The sequence below is a fragment of the Rhineura floridana genome, chromosome 1 (genome assembly GCF_030035675.1).
Source record: "Rhineura floridana isolate rRhiFlo1 chromosome 1, rRhiFlo1.hap2, whole genome shotgun sequence".
Classification (NCBI taxonomy): domain Eukaryota; kingdom Metazoa; phylum Chordata; class Lepidosauria; order Squamata; family Rhineuridae; genus Rhineura; species Rhineura floridana.
The window spans coordinates 67,566,648-67,589,764 of NC_084480.1; the positions used below are offsets into that span (position 1 = coordinate 67,566,648).

General features: G+C 41.3%; 1 pseudogene; it reads right to left on the bottom strand.

Moving 5' to 3' along the window:
• The window catches only part of LOC133376554 (uncharacterized), a 58,779-nt pseudogene that overhangs the window by 23,235 nt on the left and 12,427 nt on the right, over positions 1-23,117 (bottom strand).

The window sequence follows — 23,117 nt, forward strand, 5'->3', positions numbered from 1 at the left end:
CATCACAGAGTGAAACAATGTGAAAGATCCAAGCCCAGTAAGCCAATGATTTCTTTAATAGAAACTGGGCTCTGAATGCAATGTTAGATATGAAGATAATTTTAAAGGCTTTCTCTCTCTCTATCAGCCTTGTGTCAGCAGTTTGTTCAGTCATAAGGGAAAAAAACAGCAAGTGAAATACATATGGGAAATTAATACAAAGAATTAAATGTTATGATATTAGGCTATATAGTCACAATGGCTATCTATTACCCTCACTAGCAGTATTCCTCTGAATACCAGTTGACAGGGAGCACAGGAGGGAGAGTGCTGTTCTGCTCATGTTCTTCTCGACTTCCTATAGGCATCTGGTTGGCTGCTGTGTGAACAGAATGTTGGCCTAGATAAATCTTTAGTCTGATTTTGCAGGGCTCTTCTTAAGTTCTCAGTCAGTTAGCCCTCTATAATTTACAACCTACTGAATTCCAGTGGGATTTTCCCACTGTCTTTGCTGGCTGTTCTCAAAAATGCCCTCTTGACTTGTAGAATAGTAGGTTGATTAAGGTCAGTGACACCATGCTTCCATTCAGAGGTAATGATAAACCATAGATGGTTGTTATGTGCACAATGATCCCCACTATAAAATACAATTCAAAGTGCAGCTCTGATTGCTTGCTAAGGGCATCCAACAAGGGATACACAGTAGCTAGTTGAACATGGGGATGTTATCTGGCAGGTGATGTACATGTGCCTATATGGAAGGGAAGCTTGCTTGTGTATACCACTCACACTTGCTGGATTAGGGGCACCAGACTTACAGAGGAATAGATAGACATAATAAGATAGACATCTTAAGAGAACCAATGTCCTCTGGCAATAATCAGGCTAAACAATCTATGAATAGTTTATAAGACTAGGGTTTATTGACCTAGATTGTCTGAGTGGCCCACTGCTGTGCTGATGAAGTACATGGTCTTTTCCTGACTATCTTGTTGCTTGCTGGCTAGAAACCTATTTTACAGTTTAGAGCAATGTGACTATTTGTTTCTACCCCTTTTTCATATTCTGTCAGACACAATAATCAGAACAGCATAAAGTAGTGGTGTCTTGAGCTTTCTAAAAATGAATATTTGCATGTGGTCAAGCCTCTTTCACTGCAAGCACATATAAAGCAGATGTTGTGTAGGTGAAGGATCATATTCTATACTCTTTGGAACTGGTACTCTAGACTAGGTGAAGAAGTTAACTTTTAATGTTTAACATACTCTTTAGATTAGGTGACACATCAGTGGCCTGATTAACAATCTACTTGTATGCAAAAAGAGTGAAAAATAATTTTATCTCTCTCACACACACTGAAAAGAGGTAATAATCTGGATATATCTTAAAAGTCTAGATTCAGTTAGGAATATAGGAAGCTGCCTTATTCCACATCAGACTATTGGTCAGTCTAGCTTAGTATTGCCTACGCTATCTGGCAGTGTCTGTCCAGGATTTCAGGTAGGGAATCTCTCCCAGCCCTACCTGCAGATGCTGGGATTGAATGTTAGGCCATCTGCATGCAAAACAGATGCTCTACTTCTGAGCAACGGCTCTTCCCAATTACACCCATCCCCTGTTTCAATAGATGGCTAAGTGAGCTAAACTGCACTCAGTTCTGATAAATCTCATTTTAGAACACACACATTGACTTTTCCCAGCACTTTCAAAAATATCCCTGATCAGAGTTCTCCACCTGCTGGATCCAGTTTGAAATTAACATTGAACCTTCAAGGGAGTAAATACAAGATGGGTACTCAATGCCAAAAGCAAACTAATTTATTCTTAAATTTCATGACATTGTTGGGTTAGAGGAATAAAATTTTCTATGAATAAAGAAAACAAACAAGGAAACAATGTATGTAAAAGTTCAGGCTGCTTTCCTGAGGTCTGTACAACTGCTGCTCATTTTCAGGCAAAAATACTATAATGATAAAATGTTTGACAAAGCAATAACTTTATAGATATCATTTGCTTTAGGCTACGTTTTATGAAATCAAGTTTATAAAACCAATCAATAGATATTACACAATCAATCAATACATTAAAAATAAAACAAAGGACTGTTTTAAATTTATTTCTTTTATTCCCCAGATTGCATCCCAAAAGAGAAGAATAGATCTCAGGCTTGGATGATCCCTTTTGCTTGCACCTTACTGCAGGTAGAATATATGTTTATATGAAGATGGGATCCTTTTTGATCCTATGAGATTAGGTCCTTTTAATCAGGGTTGGGGAGTCTTCTGCTCTTAGGCAAACATTATGTGGCATTTGGCCTAATTTCATGTGGGTAGTGAGAGCTCAGAGGGAAAGGAGGTGGGAAGTGAAAAATGGGAGTGGGGAGACAGATGGAGTAATGTAAGGATTGGGGATGGAGGAAGCCATCTGTACCGGATCTGTTCTGACCTCTGGCAAGAGAGATCTGTTCCTCTCCTAGCAGCCCAATGAATGAAATATGTGTGTGTAAGAGAGGAGGGGGGATATCAGAAAGAGAGAATGGGGGGGGGAGATCCATCCACTGATGACTTTGATCACAACCACTGCCAGCATGCAACTCTTGACAGATTACCTCCAAGGGAATGATCCCTCAACAGAAAAAACAAGGTTCTACATCCCTGAGTTGTCATCATATTGCGGCCACATTCACACCATACATTTATCATAGTCAGTTCCTCTTCACAGGGAACTCTGAGAACTGTAGCTCTTGTCAGGGGAATAAGGAGTCTCCCGACAACTCTCAGCATCCTTCACCAACTACACTTCCAAGGATTCTGCAGGAAGCCGGGGCTACATTCACACCATGCTTTTGTTCCAGTATTATTCCACAATAGTCATGACCCCCTATTCCCCTCACAGAGCTATAATTCTCAAAGTGGTATACCAGTCAGTCATCTCTTCCCAGGGAACACTGGAAATTGCAGGTCTGTAAAGGAATAGGGATCTCCTAACAACTCTCGGCACCCTTCATAAACTACTATTCTAAGGATTCTTTGGGGAAAGTCATGACTGGTTGAAGTGGAATACACATATGGTGTGAATGTGGCCAGGATTAGTGGAGATCCCATGTTCAAATAAATGCAGTATTTTCAGTCATTCACTTCTCCCCATGGACAGAGGAGTACATAAAGGGTGGGGATAGAGTGTGGAAGCTTCAGGTCTGCTCCTGAGTGAAGCTGGGGGGAAATAAACATTTGAAGAGGGCTCAAAACTGCCCTTAAACCACAACACACATTGGGGGAAGTGCACAAATATTTGTAAATTTGGAAGAAACTCTGACTCCACTCCCTTTTTATTCCTACATTTCTGAAGCTCTAATTAAATTTTAGGATATTATTAAATTTGGGGTAGAAATTGTGGGAAGTATCTCTGTGATAATGTTTATGAAGATGGCCTCTGCAGTACTTGCACAGCTGCATCCTTGATTCATCCACAAAGAGCAGAATTTGATTCAAAACTGGCAGCTCATTAAAGCCGTATAGTGTTCCACAGCAGCAGGCAGATATACTGAATGCAATCAGACACCATAAGAAACCATGGTTCATCATGACAGAACAAGTCTGAGTGATCCTTGAGGTTATGCTCTCCATTTTCAGTTACCCACAGATTAGTATTAAGTTTGAACCCCCATGTGTTCAAACAAGCCAGCTTCAATGGCTTATAGCTGACTTGTTCAAATGAACCATAGTTAAGATTAACCACATTTTGTTGGGTTCAGATGGCATGACAAGTCATGGTTAAGCTAAAATGGAAGTGAAAGCTTCCAAACTGTTACTTACAGCCATGCCAGGGAAGAAGGGGGACTGGAGGAGTGTGCAAGCCCATGGCTCACACAGGTTCATTCCCTTCATGATAAACTATGGTTTTATCATAATGTTTGAATACAGCCACAGAAATTCACATTTTTGTCTGATTCCATAGCAGATTAATTAATTTACCAAGTGTCCTAGGACTTCAGTGCAGCTGCACAGAACATTCATATTATAAATTGTAGCAGGAACATACGAAATTTACTTAGAAAGAGCATTGCCTATCTAGCTTACTATTGTTTATTCTGACAAGCAGGAGAATTTTGAGAGATCAGGCAAAGAAATCTTATCCAGTTCATCCACTAGAGACCCTTTTAACCTGTGGATGGCAGATACTGAAGCTGGTACCTTCTGCATGCAAGACCATATTATATAATCTTAATCCTTTTGCACCAAACCAACTCATGTAATTTAATTGAATGCTAAGAGAATTATGAAGTTGCTACGAACCTAATGTTATCTTTTAAAACAAAAACACTATGTGCATGCTAAAGTTGCATCCATATCCGTCAAACAAGACTAGACCAGCCGAGATTGCTCTAAAGCAGGAATGGGGAATTCTATTACCCTCCAGAAGTTGTAGGACTAAAATTTCCATCTTCTCTGGCCATTGGCTATAATGGCTGGGACTGATGGGAGTTTGAATTCAAAAACTTCTGGAGGGCACCACATTCCCCATATCCGTTTCTGCACTTTCTGTCCAATTTCTCCATACCCAAAGGCTGTCTTTGGTAGCATATCTACATAAGTCAACCAACACTCCTATATAAAATCTGCAAGATTTGAGAATACAAATCCCCTATGTTATAGTCAAGATAATTAAACATGCATTACCTTTTTATGTTTGTAGTAGTAGAGGCAGCCATTATGTTTTAGCACAAACCATCTCTTCCTCCATCCCTTCAGGATTCCTGATTGGGTTCGTTTGTGCAGATATCCTCGACATGTTGGACGGGGGATGTTGGGACAACGACTGATATCAGAGCCAACTAACAAGGTCAAGATATCTGGACCTGGAATATTTTATTATATTATGGCATGTTACAAGGCAAATTAAAACCAAGCCTGTGACGTAGATGGATGGGGAATCACACTTCTGCACCACATAATATAAAGGGGAACAATGACAGTAGAACATGAAGTCTCTTTTCCTTTATTTTGAGGAAATACCACACTGCCTTAGGACTAGGGATGTTGAAAAATTATGTTGGAAATGGGAGCAGAAATTCCTGCAGTTTGCATGTTCCTCAGAGTTCAGGAATGGAAATCATATCAGCAAAAGCTAGCAGTATTCACTTTCTTTTACTCCACAACTGTTATGTAAATAATTCCATGTTTTGATGTTTCCCTTCCATTGAAATTAATTACATAATTAATTAATTAAGTTTTGGCCACAGCAGAGAGTAAGATGAATAATGTAGGTTTTAGAAGAAGCCAAACTATATTGGAACAGAAACAGTACTGATGGCAACAAACCCAGCATGGGATGGAAATTGCTGTCTGCACACATCCCTACTTAGGAACATATCATAAAAAAGGGCCCTTGAATTCTAATCCTACAAAATAAACAATTATTCTTGCAAAGCCTGTATTTTGCAGAAAAAGTTGTTAACTACAAATAGACTGGGGGGGGGGTAGTTTTCATGAAAAGCACCATAGCTGTTCAAGATCAAAAGCTCACATAGTGCACTGATAATCTCATGTGTATGGTGAACCACTGAATGAGATGTCTTGCCACTCAAACACCACACAAAGCAATTGAAACCAGCTGAAACATATAAAAATCAACCCTGACACTTTCAGAGGGAGGCTTAAAACCCAGAAAACCCTTGTTAAATTTCTGTTTCCTGGTCTTAAACACTTTATGGTTGTTGACACAGCATTTGTAGCAATGGTTCCTATAGGTACAGCCTCAATTCTGTGCCTTAAGGCACCGCTCTGGCTTGAAATGGTTAAGTACAGTTCTTCTCAGTTGATGACAGAAAGTCTACTCTTTGAATGGCTAACAAAAATATTCAAAGAATATTAAAATACTCTTCTTCTCAAAATATTATTATAGCTGCTGGCTATATTAGGAAAATTGTTGTATAATATAGCCCACAATGGTCAGCTGATGGAAGCAATTGGCTAGAAGATAGTTGGGAATCTCTCTGTCTTTGAATACATACCCATTTCCAACTGGGAATATTGGGTGATAACAACAACTATTATTATTATTATTATTATTTGCTTTTTTCCAAGTTGAAAACTCAAAGTGACTTGTAACATTAAAAAAATATAAAAACAAGAATAAAAACATCTTAAAACACTCCGACTACATAAAAACAAAAATTAACTCCTCCCCAACTTGAGTAAAACAACAGAAAATTAAACTCCAAAGGCCTGGGTGAAAAAAATGTGTCTACCTGGCACCTAAAGACAGACAGTGATGGTGTCAGGCATGCCTTCCTGGGGAGAGCATTCCACAGATGTGGAGCCACCGTTGAGAAGGCCTGTTCTTGTGCTGCCTCCCTACGCACCTCCCTAAGAAGGGACACATGGAGAAGGGCCTCAGATGATGAACTCAGGCTTCAGGTTTGTGAATGTAAGGTGTGTATATTTCATGCTTATGAAAAAAAACACCCTAGCAATCGGGAAGAGACAAACAGGAGTTTGTTTGATACCCCCCTCAATGTGTTGAAAGAATTATTAAAGGTCATGCTTCATATGCCACCTGCCGATGTGCACACCTCCCATGCTTTCTACTGACCAGTTACCTGGCGGTAATGTGAAATATGTATTTGCATATTGGTGTATGCATGTGGAGCTCCAACATGAGAGGAAGGCATCCAGATTGGCCACTCTCACATGAAAGAGCTCTCTCTATACATGCCAGTGAATATGGGTGTAGGACCTCTTTCCATAGCTGCTGACTATGTGGCCAGCATATGCATTGGTTGGAGGGGACAGGGTTATGCAGCATAATCCCATGATCCCCTCTCATGTTGAAAGAACATGACATCTGCCCCCCAACAAGAGGCATAAGGAGAACTATGAATTGGCTGAAGGCATCTTGGATGAACAAGACCTCCCTCTCTAGGGATATGATGCAGGGTAGCAGATCTGTTGCTGTGTATGAGCACCTGCTGTTTGCCTCTGTGATGCCCCTGTAAATGCTGTACAGTAATTATGGTAAGTGTTGGTTTTGTAGGGTAAATGTGGTAAGCAGAGTGAGTGAGAGGGGGGAGTACATGTGTTGGAATGTTGAGGAATGCTGAGTGGTGATTGGCTGAGCGTCTGGGTGATTGAAGGTATAAATGAGAGAATGACAGTTGGGTTGGTTGTTGTTGCTTCTGCGTTTTGGAGGGGTGGATTTGTTTTTAGGAGGGTAGTGAGGCAGATCTGAGGACTAAGAGATATAAAGAGAAAAACTATTATATGTAACCACATGCATGTTGTCTGAACTTAAAGTAATCTTGTTTATTCCTTGTGTTAATAAATAAATAGTTTTGGTTTAACAATATGCCTGATCCTTGGCTGGGATATTACAGACCAGAAGGGTGGGCAGAGCAAATACCAAAGCTAGGAACAGTATCAATGATAGCAGCAGTGAAGGGATAGTGTAACAGCAGCAGGTATCCAGAGCAACCCAGGGCTGTAATCTTTAAAGGCAGAAAGATACAGGGGGGTTGTGTCCTGTAAGTGCACCCAGACACTACGTAGCAATCTGTGGAGGAGACTAAGGCACAGTCTCAGGGCAGTACTGCATTACGCAGTGTCAGGTGGTGGCACCTAGTAGTGGATCATGAGAGACCTGTGCTGGGGCCAGTGTGAGAGATCCATTATGAGACCAGACCCAGAGTAGGGGTCTGACAGCCTCCAGTTATGTGCTGCATGTATATTTTTTAATAAAGAAAATTTTACAAAAATGCCACAAAGTCTTTATTGCTCTTTCTTCCATTTAACCATTTAATCTGCCTATTTTCTTAAAATATTTGTATCATCTTTTCATTTTTTAGATGATTAGATGTAAAAGCACGGCAACAAAATAGCAAATAACATTCCAAACAGTGCAACTATAGCATCATCATCTGACCCTTCACCAGCAGATCCCAGGGCAAGTTACAACAGTTTAATTTTTTTAAAAACAATTAACACACATTACTTTCACAGGAATTGGGTGGGTCCTGAACACATACACCTCAAGTGTCAAAGGCCAGGGCAAAGAGGTGTGTCTTCAGCATTCGCCGAAAACTGTACAGGGAAGATGCCAGATGCACCTCTGTGGGGAGGGAATTCCACACCATAGGAACTGCCACAGAGAATGCCCTCTCCCGGGCCACCCTCCCCCAAACTTCTGAGGGCAGCAGAACTACCAGGAAGGCCCTCTCTGCTCATCTTAACACCTGAGAGGGTCTGTAGGAAAGGATACAGCCTCCCAGATTTAAAATCATCATAGCTCTAAAAGCTTATAAAAGGAGCAGCACCATTAAATGCCCAAAATAATTTCTAGGTGCCATTTGAAAACTAACAGATTGCATATGAAGCATATGAAAATGGGAAGGGAATTCTATAACTGAGGTGTCACAATTGGGAAGAGTCTCTGTCTCTCTGTTAACCACCAGCCTTACCTCAGAAGAAGGCAGGGGCTTCCAGAGTGAAGCCTCTATAAATGACCTCAGTAACAAGACAGATTCACATGGGATTTTTGGATATTCTGGCTCCAAATCATTTAATCTGCATTTAGATCAAGTACTTTTGATTTGTGCTTGGAGACATACAAGTTGCCAATGGAGATCAATATCCTGTTGAATCTCCCTTTAACCTTGCAGTGAAAATATGTATGGATTTCACATGAACTCTATGCTATAGAAATATTATATATAATATGGATAGACATTCCCTTTTTGAGTTGGAATCTCTATTTTGCAGTGTGGGAAAGGGGCAAAAGCTCAAGGTGTTGGCATGAAAGTGAATAGAGCACAAGGCATTTACATTCAGTTAAGCCTTTTTACACACTATTGAAAGATATTAATATTATTGTGAGTTTGGGAGGATGAGATGCATAATTCCTATGAGTCCCCTTCCAGCCTCTGATTTGGAATCCTGTGCCTTGGGGTGAGAAACTCGCTCGGCTGGTCAGATGAGTTCATTTTGTTAAGCTAATAGAGTGGCCAGGCGGGTTGATGGGTCTATCAGGTGCTCATCAACTTGTAAATGGGCCAGGGAGACCCTTTTGTCATTGAAACTCTTCAGGAGAGCCTTCCCCCGGTCTCCTGGCACCTAGGAGAGGCTTGAGTAGTTAGTTGTGTTGGAGAAAGGCAGGCAGAGAGACTGGCTCTCTGCACCATGGCTTTAGGATGCCTCCTGTAACCCTGATGGAAAAGCTGGATATTGGACTGCTGATGCTTTGAACCCCTCCATCCTAAGCTCAGGCTGGAATGTGTGTAAATAAATAAACGATATTTCATAAAGACACAACAGTCTCTGCTGACCTTCTTCCCAAGGAAACCAAACCCAGGGCGAGCGCAGGGACCCCTAGAAATCTCACCACTCAGAGATTGGGGTGGCGCGCAACAATATTTTCAAAGCTTATTGCTGTTTTTCAGAAAGCATTCTTTTAATTAGAATCTTCAAATCCTTATTTAAATGATTTCTGAATAACAGAAATACTTTGAAAATATATAATTTTTTAAAGCTAGGCATCGTTTGAGCTTAACCTTGGAGCTAACATTCAGACTTGTTGGGGAAGGGAAAAGAGCAGTGTTTTATCTGATAATATTTAAAATACCTCCTAAGTAAATAGAGATTGATATGGTAAACAACTGACATTCTCTTCCATGCACTTCTATAATTAAAGAATTTGGTATGTGTGTCAAAATAAATCTGTCAGTCACTTGTGAAATCATTTTTCCTTATTAAACTTTTCTGGATCTCTGTCAAAACCATATCATGAAGAAGTTCAGGACCTGGTAAAAGTAATTAAGAAACACTGAAGAGTATGGTTTGATTTTAATATATCCCAGGAAAATAATTCCAAATTAATATAAATGAGATTTTGTTTCCACTGCATAAAACACCTCTCCCCATCAAGTAACATGACAATTGTGTCTGTTAGATGTTAGTTCACTTATACACAGACAGGGCGGATGCTTTCATTGAGCCACCTTGGCATTTTCCTCCTGAGGAAACACCAGACATAAATAGTAGATTGATGTCTTGCAGCCCACTGTCAGGACCCATCTGTCTTTGAGGCATGGGCCCCAAAAGCAATATTGCTAAATGTGCTCTTTCCACCTGACATTTTGGCCCAGATTTAAGTGATACTATGAGGAGATAACAATATTAGTAGCTGGCACAGAGAGAAAATGAGGGTATTTTATCTAACCCAGGCTTTCCTTTTGGATCACTGTCACCTTATTGCCCTATCAGTCTCTATGCATCCAAAGTAACTTGCCCTTACTGTCAAAGTCAGCTTTTCCAATGCAACGGAGTGAAAAAAATTCATAGGCAGGCTTGCTCTCGAAAGATTGGGGGAGAAAATGGAATGTGAGGCACTTTTAACCTCACAGCAGAAATGGCAATCAGATTTCTCTGGGCTGTTTGATTTGCTCCTCCTTCTTCCTTGTAATTTTAGCAAGAAGTCATGAAGAAATGAAAAATAAAAATAACTAATGAGTTCTTGACCAGAGTTTCTTTGCGCAAGCAGTTACTCAGGAGAACAGCCTGGCAAAAGCTCCTTTCATATATATTTCTGTTGGAGCTATTTTATTTTCTGGACAAAAACATTTTCATTTTGAATAGCACAATAGCCCTATTTGGGCATTCTGCTCATGCGTAAAACCTAACATGTCATCAAGAATGAAAACCCTAAGCCCTGTCTCTATCACCATCCCTGTTACTCCTCAATTCATGGAGGTCTGAAGTCGGAAGCTGTTGGCCCAGTGGTAGATCATATTTTTCCCTCATCTACATTCTAGAATTTAGAATTTTAGATTCCATAGCAACTGGCTGGCTGATTGCAACTCCTGAGGAGGCGCTGGCTCTTTTGGGGTACGTTTGGCTAGGACAAGAAATTTAGGGTCTCAGAATTTGGGGGAAAGGGCATATAGCCAGGTATGGCTAGACAAAATTGGGCAGGGCAAGGAGTGAATAGGTTCTGAACTAAGTAATTGCAGCATTGCAGCACTGCACAAAATCCCTCCGTGCACCTTCAATTTGGAATGGGTGAATATGTCAATTTAGTTTTCTCTCAGTTTCTCACTTTTCCAATCTTCAGTTCTCCACATTTCCACATCAGTTTGTGTGTTTAAAAAAATTCCTTGTGAAAATTCATCAGCTTTTTTGCACAATTTTTCTTCTAATATAAACATTTTAGATGCAAGTTTGCCTTATAGACACATTTTTGCAAAGAAAAATTTCCTTATATATATTTATGCATGTTATTTTCACTAATATGTGCATTTGAAAGGATGCTATACAATAGCATATGCATTTTGTTTACAGATTACTTGAGTGGAGAACTGCATTACAAAATTTGGATGAATGTAGATATCAAAGGATGGCTGTGTTTTGGTTTGTGTTGTTTTTGGAAAGTGCAAGCCAAATCAAAGTTCTCCCCCATCATATTGCTACATAATAACATAGTGTCATTGACAGGGCACTTTACAGAAAAAAAGATGACTGCCCCTGGTATAGTGTCATGGTAACAATGCTATGTCATCTTGTGGCAACATTCTGAGGGGATTAAGAGCCTCATTTCCCAAGTGATGGCAGTCATGTTGCCAGGCACGCTGCTGCTGTGAACCACAGCTCCATTCCAGCTCTTGGACCACATCACAGTATAATTAGTGAGTCATGCAATTGCACATGCAATCCAAACCTTCCCCCCACATGAATATACATTTTCGTGTGGGAGACACTTTGCCCACCTTTGAAGAACCCTGAGAATTACTGTGAAAATGTTCACATAGGAACATTTTGCACATCCCTGCTACTTTGGTAAATGTGGGAGATGGGAAATGGGGTAGGATGGAAACCTTAGAAGAGAAAGGCCTGGAAACAGATAAATAGGAAAATCTTATCCATGGGTTGATGAAGTGCTTGAAAACCTACTAGGGTAAAGATGAGGATAAATAAAGCAACTGCTCTTCATAGTACTTAGCAGTCCACGTAAAAGGCTAAAGAAAAGAGACATATGAATTGAATTGAACTGAAAGAGGGTGAATATATTAGGTCATATCACACCACAGCTTCTTTAGATCCAGCCTACATTTTGCAGCACTGTGGCATCAGTGAAGTGATGCCGAAGTCAATATTCACCCTTTTCTCTTATTTACGGTTGGTAGCTAAGCTGGACTTGGCTAATAGGTGCAATGCTTCCCACCTTCCTTCACTTCCTCAATTATTTGGCAAAGTGTAGGATTTTCTCCTTGCTGAGAAGATTACACATCAAATTAATGTTAGCATGTGCAGAGCTAAGACAGAGACTTCCTGCTTCCCTGAAGACCATCTATTGACAGTGCAATTCTACACATGACTTCTCAGAAGTAAATGTAATTGAGTTCAGCAGGGTTTAGTCCAGGTAAGTATGTGTATGAGCATGCCAGAGATCTTCTTAGATCAGCAGCACCACACACACAGACAGCTGAGAAACTTCTGTGATTAAGTGATACACAAATAGCTGAAATAAACAAAATAAATAAAGCCATCCAAGTTTAGCCCCTTATTTAGCTTTGCAATTTTAGACTGCATTCAGATATGGGATTTATTATGTTAGTATTACTAATTATCATGGTAGCGCTTCTGTCTCAGTTGCTAACATCAGCCAAGATGGCGGCAGAGGCTTCAGCCCCTTAGGTAAACCTCAGCACCATCTTGGCTAAGGGCAGCGCTGCATGCACTGCACACACAGCCAAGAAAGGTAGGTTGAGCGAGGGAATGGTGGGGGCTCTGAAGCTCCTACCCTCAAATCGTGGAAGGGGAGAGGAGGAGTCCTTCAGGGGCCCCTGTAGCCCCAGGGGCCCTCAGCCAGGGCCCCACCTGGCCACCCTTTGGAGCAGGCTATGCACACCAGTGGGCATGGTGTAACACAACAATGAATGTAATTGGACATGTTGCTACTTCCCTATCTTTTCCACATATGCACATTTCTGTTCCCTCATGATTCCCCCTCAATATGGCAGAAAAGAATTGTATGCTAGTATACTGCCCTACATTTTGCTCCCACGGTTTTCTGGGTTAATGGAGTTTCAACCAGATTTTATCTGGAAGCAATTAACATGGAAACAAGTGCTAGGTTTCCACAATATTCTGCCAGATTTCTAAAAGTGGTTGTGTGAAAGATCAAACAAAATGCAGAACTTCTCCAGTAAGGAAACATTAAGAAAATGGAATAAACTGCTGTTTGAATACAGTCTTACTCTTGCTATCAAAAGTGTTCATCAACTGCACCTTATTTCTTATTGGTCCAGAATTTGTTTTATTTACATGTGTGACACTAATTTTATTTCCTGTGCTATAGATTGTGTCTCCTGTTTCGTTTATGCATAGGCTCTAATTATTATATGCTTTGTTACTGCCCATATTAATGGTAAGTTAGTTTTTAAAAAACTTTTTAAAAAATGTGATTCAAAATCCTGATTAAATAAGCCATTTAAAAATAGCAATGGAGTTTACTGCATGGCCATCCTTACCTTTTCTTGCCAAATTTGCAGCCTCTGAATGTGGCATGCTAGTGACATCCATTCCATTGACAGCCATCACAATATCTCCAGTCTGAAGGCCTGCTTCTTCTGCTGCACTATCTGCAACAGAATAGGAAAACAGACCTTATGTTGTGACATTTTGATAATATCCTGAAAGGAGTTCACTTTACATGCAGAATAAATATAACCCACATAGATCAGAGAAGCAGTTTCCCCTCAGATCATTTTTTGGGGAAAACCTTTGAAATACATAGCAAAGTTCAGCTTTTGCTAACCTGGTGACCTCCAGAGGTTTTAGACTAAACATCTGGAGTGTACCAGATTGACAAAGTTCATTTGCTCAAGCTATTCTTGGTCTCTGTTGTTCTCAATTAGTGGCCGAATAACGTGGCCTAATCTGAAGTGGGCTATTTAAGATTCTTGGGTGGGTGCCTTTCTTTGCTTTTATTATGTAAATGCCAAAGGGCAGTGTATGGCATGAACCCTCAGGTGTCATTAGTAGCCTGATTCTGCAACAGAATTCATCCTGTTTATACTCAGAATGACATAGACACATAATAACATCACCCACAATTCATGTGGGAAAACAGACCTAGAGGTCTGAAGAGAGTCAATAGCATAGTCTAAGGTTTGCATTAAGACAGGATAATACTATGCCATATATTGGGTCACTCCAAAGCATAAGCTTGAATTTTATCTAGGAGAGGGATGTTTCTGGGACCTCACTACCTCTCTAGGCAGGGAGAGGGAATGAGTGAATTCATTTAAAATAACAGGGAATCTTTGAGAAGCTGAGAGCAGAGGAGTTGCTGGGTTTTCTCATCTATAGCATCTCGCCCTTTTTGGGGTGGGTGGTGGGTGGGTTGGCATGTTCTCCCAAGAGAAATTCAGTCAGCATCATTTATATTCCTTCACGGTAGCTAATAACTTTCCTTTTCTCTCAGGAATTTCCTTGATAGTTGCTGTCTATTTTTATTTTTAGCTGATTTTAGCTTACATGCATTTGCTGTATGTTGCTTGTTCTGTTTTTGGTATCTGTTGTGTTCATTGATGTTCTTATGATTTTACGTAAGCTGGCTTGGGCAGTGAAAATTGGAAAGATGGGGATGTAAATGTTTAAACCAAAATCGAGCAAATTGGGACAGCGATAAAATGGGGGCAAGGTCATGGAAAGACTTAAAAGTAAGCACAAAGAGATTGTGCTATGTTATATATAAAAATAGATGGAATGTCAGTTTAGAGTTAGATTCCCCTTCGCCTGTTTCATTCAGTGGGAAAGGCAATGAATGAAAAGCCTCCTGCCTAATAGGATCAAAACACAACAGTGTATGGTCTGCATCAGAGGCCTGGAATTTGCTTGCTCTTCTCTCATTGCTGTACTTTCATCATTATTGTAAAGAAGGATGATAGCCCTGAATAGAATTATTTGAGAAGGAAAAGTAATGGTAGGATATAAAAGCATGTCTGACCCCAAAGTACTACATTATCTGCCTTTGGATTATTGATTGCCATCTGAAAACTTCAGACTATTTTCATGGAAAGTCTTATGTAAAGTCAGGCTAGGAATAGAAGAGAACTTACATAAGCAGAAAATATTTTCAGTTTAGGTTCATTTATGCACAATCATTTGAATCCTATCTACATGAGTCCCAGAACCATACTGTTGCTTTCCTTTTTCAGCATATAATTAAACTGCCATAATATAACATGTATGTTTTTCCAGAAAAACAAACATGTAAATGTCCTTCTTGATTAACACAAGTATAAAATACCAGTACCCTGTGATTTAGTAAATGCATCTATACAATAGAAACCCAGAGCAATGGGCAAGGAAATCAAAGGACAACAGGGAAATGACAGTCGCTAGAGCATGGAGAATTTCTGCCCTTTTCATAAAAATACATCAAAATGACAGATGATGCATTATGATCATACTGCTATTCAATGGATTGATTGATAACTCTAGAGAGGTGGCATGAGATTTCTGAAGCTATTTCAGTACACCCAGCACTTCAAGGACTTTATATGCAGTTTTTGTGATCTCCGTCTGCTGCAATTTGGATAAGAGAACTCATTTTTCTAGAATTTGTTCAACAATTTGGAAATGAAACAAACTGCCAAAAATAATTTCATGGTAACTACTTTATGCTTCTGAAATTCTCTCTGTTTTCCTCTTGAACTGTAAATGGCTTTTAAAAATCCACCTCAATTAATGACATTTCCATGACTCAAACAGAATGTTTTAGAAAGTATTTGGCTTGAGGAAGAGTTAGAGGTCTGATTGTGTCCTATTGTAGCTGGAAAATTATGATAAATGACATAAGAGGTTATACCGCACACAGCAATTTCTCCCCCACCCCCTGGGTGCACTGTCCCTCAAAATTATGACAGTATTTTGATGCACTGCTAAAGCATGTTTCTTAGGCACTAGCTTCTCCCTTCATGTGTGGATGGCAGTTTAAAACTTCCATTCCTGGTCTAGCAGGAAACCAGTTTTCCACTTCTTCTGAACCTGGTAAATGATGGTTTCTACAAACCATAGTTTCTCTGCATTCTAGGATTGCAAACTACACTACAAACAAACCATAGTATGCTAGGCTTGGATGATAGGGAAAACTGTGGTTTTCTACTAACTTAGCAACAGAAGCTTTCAGTTGCATGAGAGGAGGAGAGAGGGGAAAGAAAGGTCTGTGTGAGCTGGTAGGTTCATGTTTAAAATCCTAAAAAATCCTATAAAGGTCCTATTTAGGTATTACAAGATCAGGTCAGAAGTAAAGCTGCATCCAATGCTAGTCCTACTTAGACCCATTTATCATCATCATCATCATCATTTGATTTATATCCCGCCCTTCCTCCCAGTAGGAGCCCAGGGCGGCAAACAAAAGCACTAAAAACACATCAAAACATCATAAAAACAGACCTTAAAATACATTAAAACAAAACAACTTTAAAAACTTTTTCTAAAACATAGCTTTAAAAACATCTTTTAAAAAAGGCTAAAAACATTTTTTTAAAACAACAAACAAACATTAAAAGCAATTCCAACACAGACGCAGACTGGGATAGGTCTTAACTTAAAAGGCTTGTTGAAAGAGGAAAGTCTTCAAAAGGTGCCAAAAAGATAACAGAGATGGCACCTGCCTAATATTTAAGGAGAGGGAATTCCACAGGGTAGGTGCTGGCACACTAAAGGTCCATTTCCTATATTGTGCAGAATGGACCTCCTGATAAGATGGTATCTGCAGGAGGCCCTCACCTGCAGAGCACAGTGATCGACTGGGTATATAAGGAGTAAGGCGGTCTTTCAGGTATCCTGGTCCCAAGCTGTATAGGGCTTTGCACACCAAAACTAGAACCTTGAACTTGGCCCAGTAGCAAATGGGCAGCCAGTGCAATTCTTTCAGCAGCAGGGTGACATTTGGCAATACCCTGCCTCAGTGAGCACTCTCACCACTGCATTTTGCACCAGCTGCAGCTTCTGGACCAACCTCAAGGGCAGCCCCACATAGAGCGCATTACAGTAATCCAGCATGGAGGTTACCAGTGTGTGGACAACAGTGGTCAGGGTATCCCGGTCCAGAAACGGCCACAGCTGTCTTACCAGCAAAAGCTGGTAAAAGGCACTCCTAGCCACTGAGGCCACCTGGGCCTCTAGCGACAAAGATAATAATAATAATAATAAAAAATTATTTGTTAGTCGCCCATCTGTCCGACTTAACGGACACTCTGGGCGACTTACAGCAATATAATATACAATATAACACAATATACAATCAACAATCAAACATAAACATCAATTCATCTAAAACCATCTCTCGTATAAAAACCTAGCCCGCCCCAAGAATCCCATAGGCCTGCCTGAATAGCCAGGTCTTTAAGGCTCGGTGAAAGGCCATCAGGGAGGAGGCATGACGGAGGTCAAAAGGAAGTGAGTTCCAGAGGGTGGGGGCCACAATCGAAAAAGCCCTCTCTCTGGTCCGCACCAGCCTAGCTGTTTTCACCGGTGGGACCAAGAGAAGGTCTTGTGAGGCTGATCTTGTTTGGATCCAGGAGCACCCCCAGGCTATGGAACAGCTCTTTCAGAGGGAGTACGACCCCATCCAAAGCAGGCAACTGACCAATTATCCAAACTCTGGAACCACCAACCTACAGCGCCTCTGTCTTGCTAAGATTCAGGCTCAGTTTATTGGCCCTCATCCAGCCTACCACCGAGTCCAGGCAGCAGTCCAGGGCTTGCATAGCCTCTCCCTATTCAGATGTTACGGAGAAACAGAGCTGGGTATCGTCACCCCAAATCTCCTAATGACCGCTCCCGAGGGCTTCATATAGATGTTAAACAGCATGGGAGACAAGATGGTACCCTGTGGTACCCCACAGCACAACTGCCAGGGGGCCAAAAGACAGTCAGCAACCCTGGAGATAAGATCAGAACCACTGTAAAACAGTGCTTCCAACACCCATCTCACCAAGTCGGCCCAGAAGGATACCATAGTCAATGGTATTAAAAGCCACTGAGAGATCAAGTAAGAATAACAGGGTTGCATTCCCTCTGTCCTTCTTCCAATAAATGTCATCCATCAGGGTGACCAAAGCCGATTCAGTCCCATTACCAGGCCTCAACCCAGACTGGGATGGGTCAAGGTAATCTGTTGCATCCAAGAGTACTTGCAACTGCTGCCACAACCCTCTCAATCACCTTTACTAAAAAGGGGGTATCTGCAACCGGTCGGTAGTTGTCACAAACCAATGGGTCCAGGGTGGGCTTTTTCAGGAGTGGTCAGATCACCGTCTCTTTCAAGGTGGCTGGAACCACTCCCTCCCACAATGATGCATTGACCACACCCTGGATCCACTCGGTCAAACCCCCTCTGCAAGCTTTAATAAGCCAAGAAGGGCAAGGGTCGAGAGGACACATTGCTGGCTGCATCATCGCAAGCACGTTGTCTACATCATCACGCCGCATCAATTGAAGCCGTTCCCAAGAAGTTGCAGCAGACATTGCACTAGACACCTCATTGGGGACTACAGTAGATGTGGATGGGGCATCTGGACTGCTACGGAGGTGAGCAACTTTACCCTGAAAGTGCTTTGCAACAATTCACAGTGGGCCTCCGAAGGGTCTAAAACTCCATTTCCTGGAGTTGATGTCAACAGACCCCTGACAATACAGAAAAGCTCCACCGGACGGCTACTTGAGGATGCGATGGTGGCAGAGAAGTGGGCCTCCGTTGCTGCCCTCACCGCCACACAGCAGGCACGGTTATTATGTTTTACTCATGCCCGATCAGCCTCACAGCACGTCTTTCACCACTTGCGCTCTAGCCGTTGTCCAGCCTGTTTCATTGCCCTTAGCTCACTGGTGTACCAAGGGGCAAACAGGGCTCCACAATGCCGGAGAGGGTGCTCGGGGGCAACCATATTGAGAGTCCGACGCGTCTCACTGTTCCACAGCATGACAAAGGCTTCAACAGGACACATGCTCTATCTACTGGGAACTCCCGCAGGGCATTCAGGAATCCTGTGGATTCCATTAGGCTCCAGGGGCAGACCATCTTAATCTGTGCACCACCTCTGCAGGGAAGGATCAGAGCCATAAGTCTAAACTTCACCAGGAAGTGATGTGACCATGACAATGGAGTGACATTCAAATTGATGAACATGACTAACTTAGACACGTTAATTTCAATGGGTCTATTCTGAGTAGGAGTACATTAGGTACAACTCCAGGAAACTGATCTTATTCAAAATTCAGACAGAAAGAAAAAAAAATATGATTTTTCTTACTACCAAATAGTTTCTTGTTTTATATGGATCACTGATCTGGTTTGTCATTATCATCGCCTCTCCTTAGCAGAGATCTAATGTTGGGAGGAGAAATTGCTTCAGGCTGTACATGACCCTTTTAGTTTGATTACACAAAAGTCAATCAGGGAAGATCATTTATCAATAAATAAATGACACATAAATGGGCATCTGTTCCTGTTATCATTTTCAGTATAATGGACAATGTTGTTTGCAAGAATAATTTAAGACATTATGTCTAGGAGGAATATAAACAATAATAGAAAAGAACATAGGAGACTTGTTGAGTGACCAGTTAGCTGTTTGCCCTGAGGCATTTTGTCATAATAAATTCAGTGATGCTGGTGGCTCCTTTAAAGTATACTGCCATGCAAGTTACTCTGGATCTTATCATAAGAAAAATGAGCTTGGGGTGTGTGTATCACTTACTGGTGTCCACTTCAGTCACAAGGATGGGCTTTGAGAATTGGATTCGAAATCCCCAGGGGTAATCGCCAGTTCCTTTGGCAATCCTTACAGTTCGTTCACGAACTAAATTAAAATACAATGAAATAAAATGCTTGATTTCATACATTTCTAATATAACTGGAAAAAAACCCAGCTAAATCATTTTCCCCCTCAAGAAGTGGATGTTTTTGACTAACTAGATGTCATTTTGAATTGTAAAGAGAAGTACATTGGCTGCAGGCAAGACTTTTTTAAAAAAACACCTGGTACTTTTTAGGTAAATACAGTCTACATCCATAGATCTGAGGAATGGAACCAGGCACATAAAAATAAAATTATAGGTGCAATTTTATTTATTAATTAAATGTATTCATTAAAAAGTTTGAATTATGACAGTCTCACCTTCTTGGTTCTTAAGTGCACATCCATGGCATTAAGCGGGATTCTTAATAGTGGGTTGGCTATGCAAATTGGCCATGAAGAAACTTTTTAAATTTTAATTTCTCTAGCATACCTCCTTAATGTTAAGCAGAGAGAAACACTCCTCCTGCTCCTGCTCTCTCTGTTGTATCCCCATCACCTAACCCCTTTGCCCTCCATGTTTTAAAGGGCTAAGACATACAGTGGTGAGTCTGCTGTACTTGTGTATGCTCCCCAATGAGACTTAGAACCCTGATTTGCTTCAGGCCTTAAACCCCCAATGTGCAGAGGGTACACCAGGGACATGCAATGGGGATGTGATGAAAGAGGCAGGGCCAGCAACCCCATCTCTTCTCTTCCTCATGTGATTCTAATTGTCTGGGGGCCTTAGGGCCCAAATAGAGCTATTGTTCATGTTCTTTACAGCAGTCAGTAAAAAAGCAGATTCATTGAATCATAGAGTTGGGAGGTCATCAAATCCAACAGGTGGCTATCCACCCTTTGCCTAGAAAGCTGCAACGAAAAATAGTCTACCACTTCTGAGATAGGGTAGAAACACACTCACTGTTCTGCTGGTTCCAGTGGTTCTACCTCTCTCTTCTGAAACCGGGGGCATAACGACGCTAGTCAAACCCCGTCCATTTTTACTGAAAAACCTGGTGGGGCAGCTTGAGTGCATTTTTAAAAATTCATCTTCAAAGAGATTTTGCAACTGATTGGCAGATCAACCCTTTCCCCCTCCAGGTGTGGCTAATGGAAACACTTTGCTCTAATGACTAGTGTATTTACAGCCACAGTTTGCTCCACCAGAGGTCAGTCTGGAATCTGGTCCTGAAAATGAAACTGGTATATCTCAAAACAGTCTGAAATTATCCTTCCAGCTGAAGCCTTTACAGATTGCAACTACCTCTTTGAAGGTGGTGGTGCTTACACCCACGCACGCACACACACACACCCCTTACCTGCTACTGGTCTAGACCTTTTGCTAAGACACCTGGGGCTGTTATCTGGACTGGCATCATCCCCTCTGAACACCCAAGAAGTTGAGTGGAAGATCTCAGTGTAGAAACCTCTCTCTTCACTTTCACCAGGCAGGCCTAGATCCAATGAACGGCCATCTTCTGAGTTTACTGGGAAGTGACGAGAAAATAATATATTTGTTTCTATCCCAGATTTTATTTTTAAAATGGCAAAGATATAGAAACAAAAAGGAAGAACTGAAAGACTGAGAATGGAAATGAAAAAGATTTGAAAAGCAAAAAGAAAGTGAATTAATGAAAAATGTTAGTAGGATTGGAATGATTTTGGTCTCTGTATACTCTTGTGAGATGAAAAATAGAAGTAGGTTAGATGAGTTTGCAGTAAAGGGCATGTAGTCCCTTTTCACTTTAACAGGATTTATGCATGTCACCCTGTGCCAGTTACCCCAATCACAACTACAGGACTTTTGATATGTCCCCCTCTGTGCCCCCCAAAAACAGTTTTTTGTTCACTGAGTGGAGAGATTCATTCCAATCCTTTCCCCATTTGTTGTCTGACTATACAGCCACAGGAGTGGTTGTATACTATAGCCAGCATGGATGTTTTTCACATTCCCCAATGTTAAATTGAAAATACCCCCATGCCATTCTGATGCTTCCCATAAGCTCATTTCAAAACAAAATCTTACAAAACTTATAGTTCTGAACTCAGAAACGCTTGCTTAACAACCCTCTCAATTTTCATGGTGATACACAAAACAGTCAGAAGGAATAGAGAAATCTAAAAAAAGGGGGGGAACCCAGAGCCCTTTTGGACTTTTTTCTGTTAGAGTTCTCATAATCTTGAAATTCATTATGAATCAGCCATGTTCACAGAGTAGTACCTGTAATCCTGTTACTGATCTTGCCCCATTCTCTGACCATCTTCTACAGTTTAAAAGTTAAAAAAATGTCTGGCTGATTTTTAATTAATTTAAGAAACTTTGCATTGAACTGCATGCATGCTCAGTAAGAACTAACTGTCAATGTTCTAAAAGCCAGACTCACAGCTGTTGGGCTTGCCTAATCAGGGAACCACACCAGCACCAGACTTTGATTTCACTTGAGACAGTCATGGCTTCCCCCAAAGAATCCTGGGAGATGTAGTTTGTGAAGGGTGCTGAGAGGAGACTCCTGTTCCCCTGATAGAGCTCCAGTGGCCAGAGTGTTTTAACATTCAGCCACTCTGATTGAAGTTCTGTGAGGGGAACAGGGCATCTCCTGCTGATGACACGCAGCTCTACTTCTCCTTTTCATCTTCTTCAGGTGAGGCCGTCGATGTACTGAACTGTTGCCTGGCCACGACAATGGACTGGATGAGAGTTAACAAACTGAAGCTCAATCCAGACAAGACTGAGATGCTGTTGGTGGACGGTTTCTCTGATCGGATGGTGGATACATACCCTGTCCTGGATGGGGTTACACTCCCCCTAAAGGACCGGGTTTGTAGTCTGGGAGTCTCTTTAGACTCTTCCCTCTCACTTGAGGCTCAAGTAGCCTCGGTGGTTAGGAATGCGTTCTACCAACTTCGGTTGGTAGCCCAGCTACATCCCTATTTGAGTAAAGAGGACCTTACATCAGTGGTACATGCTCTAGTAACCTCAAGTTTGGATTACTGTAATGCGCTTTACGTAGGGCTACCTTTGAAGACAGTTCGGAAGCTACAGCTGGTGCAAAATGCGGCGGCCAGATTGCTGACAAGGACCACACGGTCCGAGCATATAACACCTGTTCTGGCCCGCTTGCACTGGTTGCCAATATGTTTCCGGGCCAGATTCAAAGTGTTGGTGTTGACCTATAAAGCCTTATACGGTGCGGGACCACGATACCTTGCGGAACGCCTCTTCCGATATGAACCAGCCCGTATACTACGTTCTGCTACGAAGGCCCTCCTCCGGGTTCCAACTCACAGGGAAGCC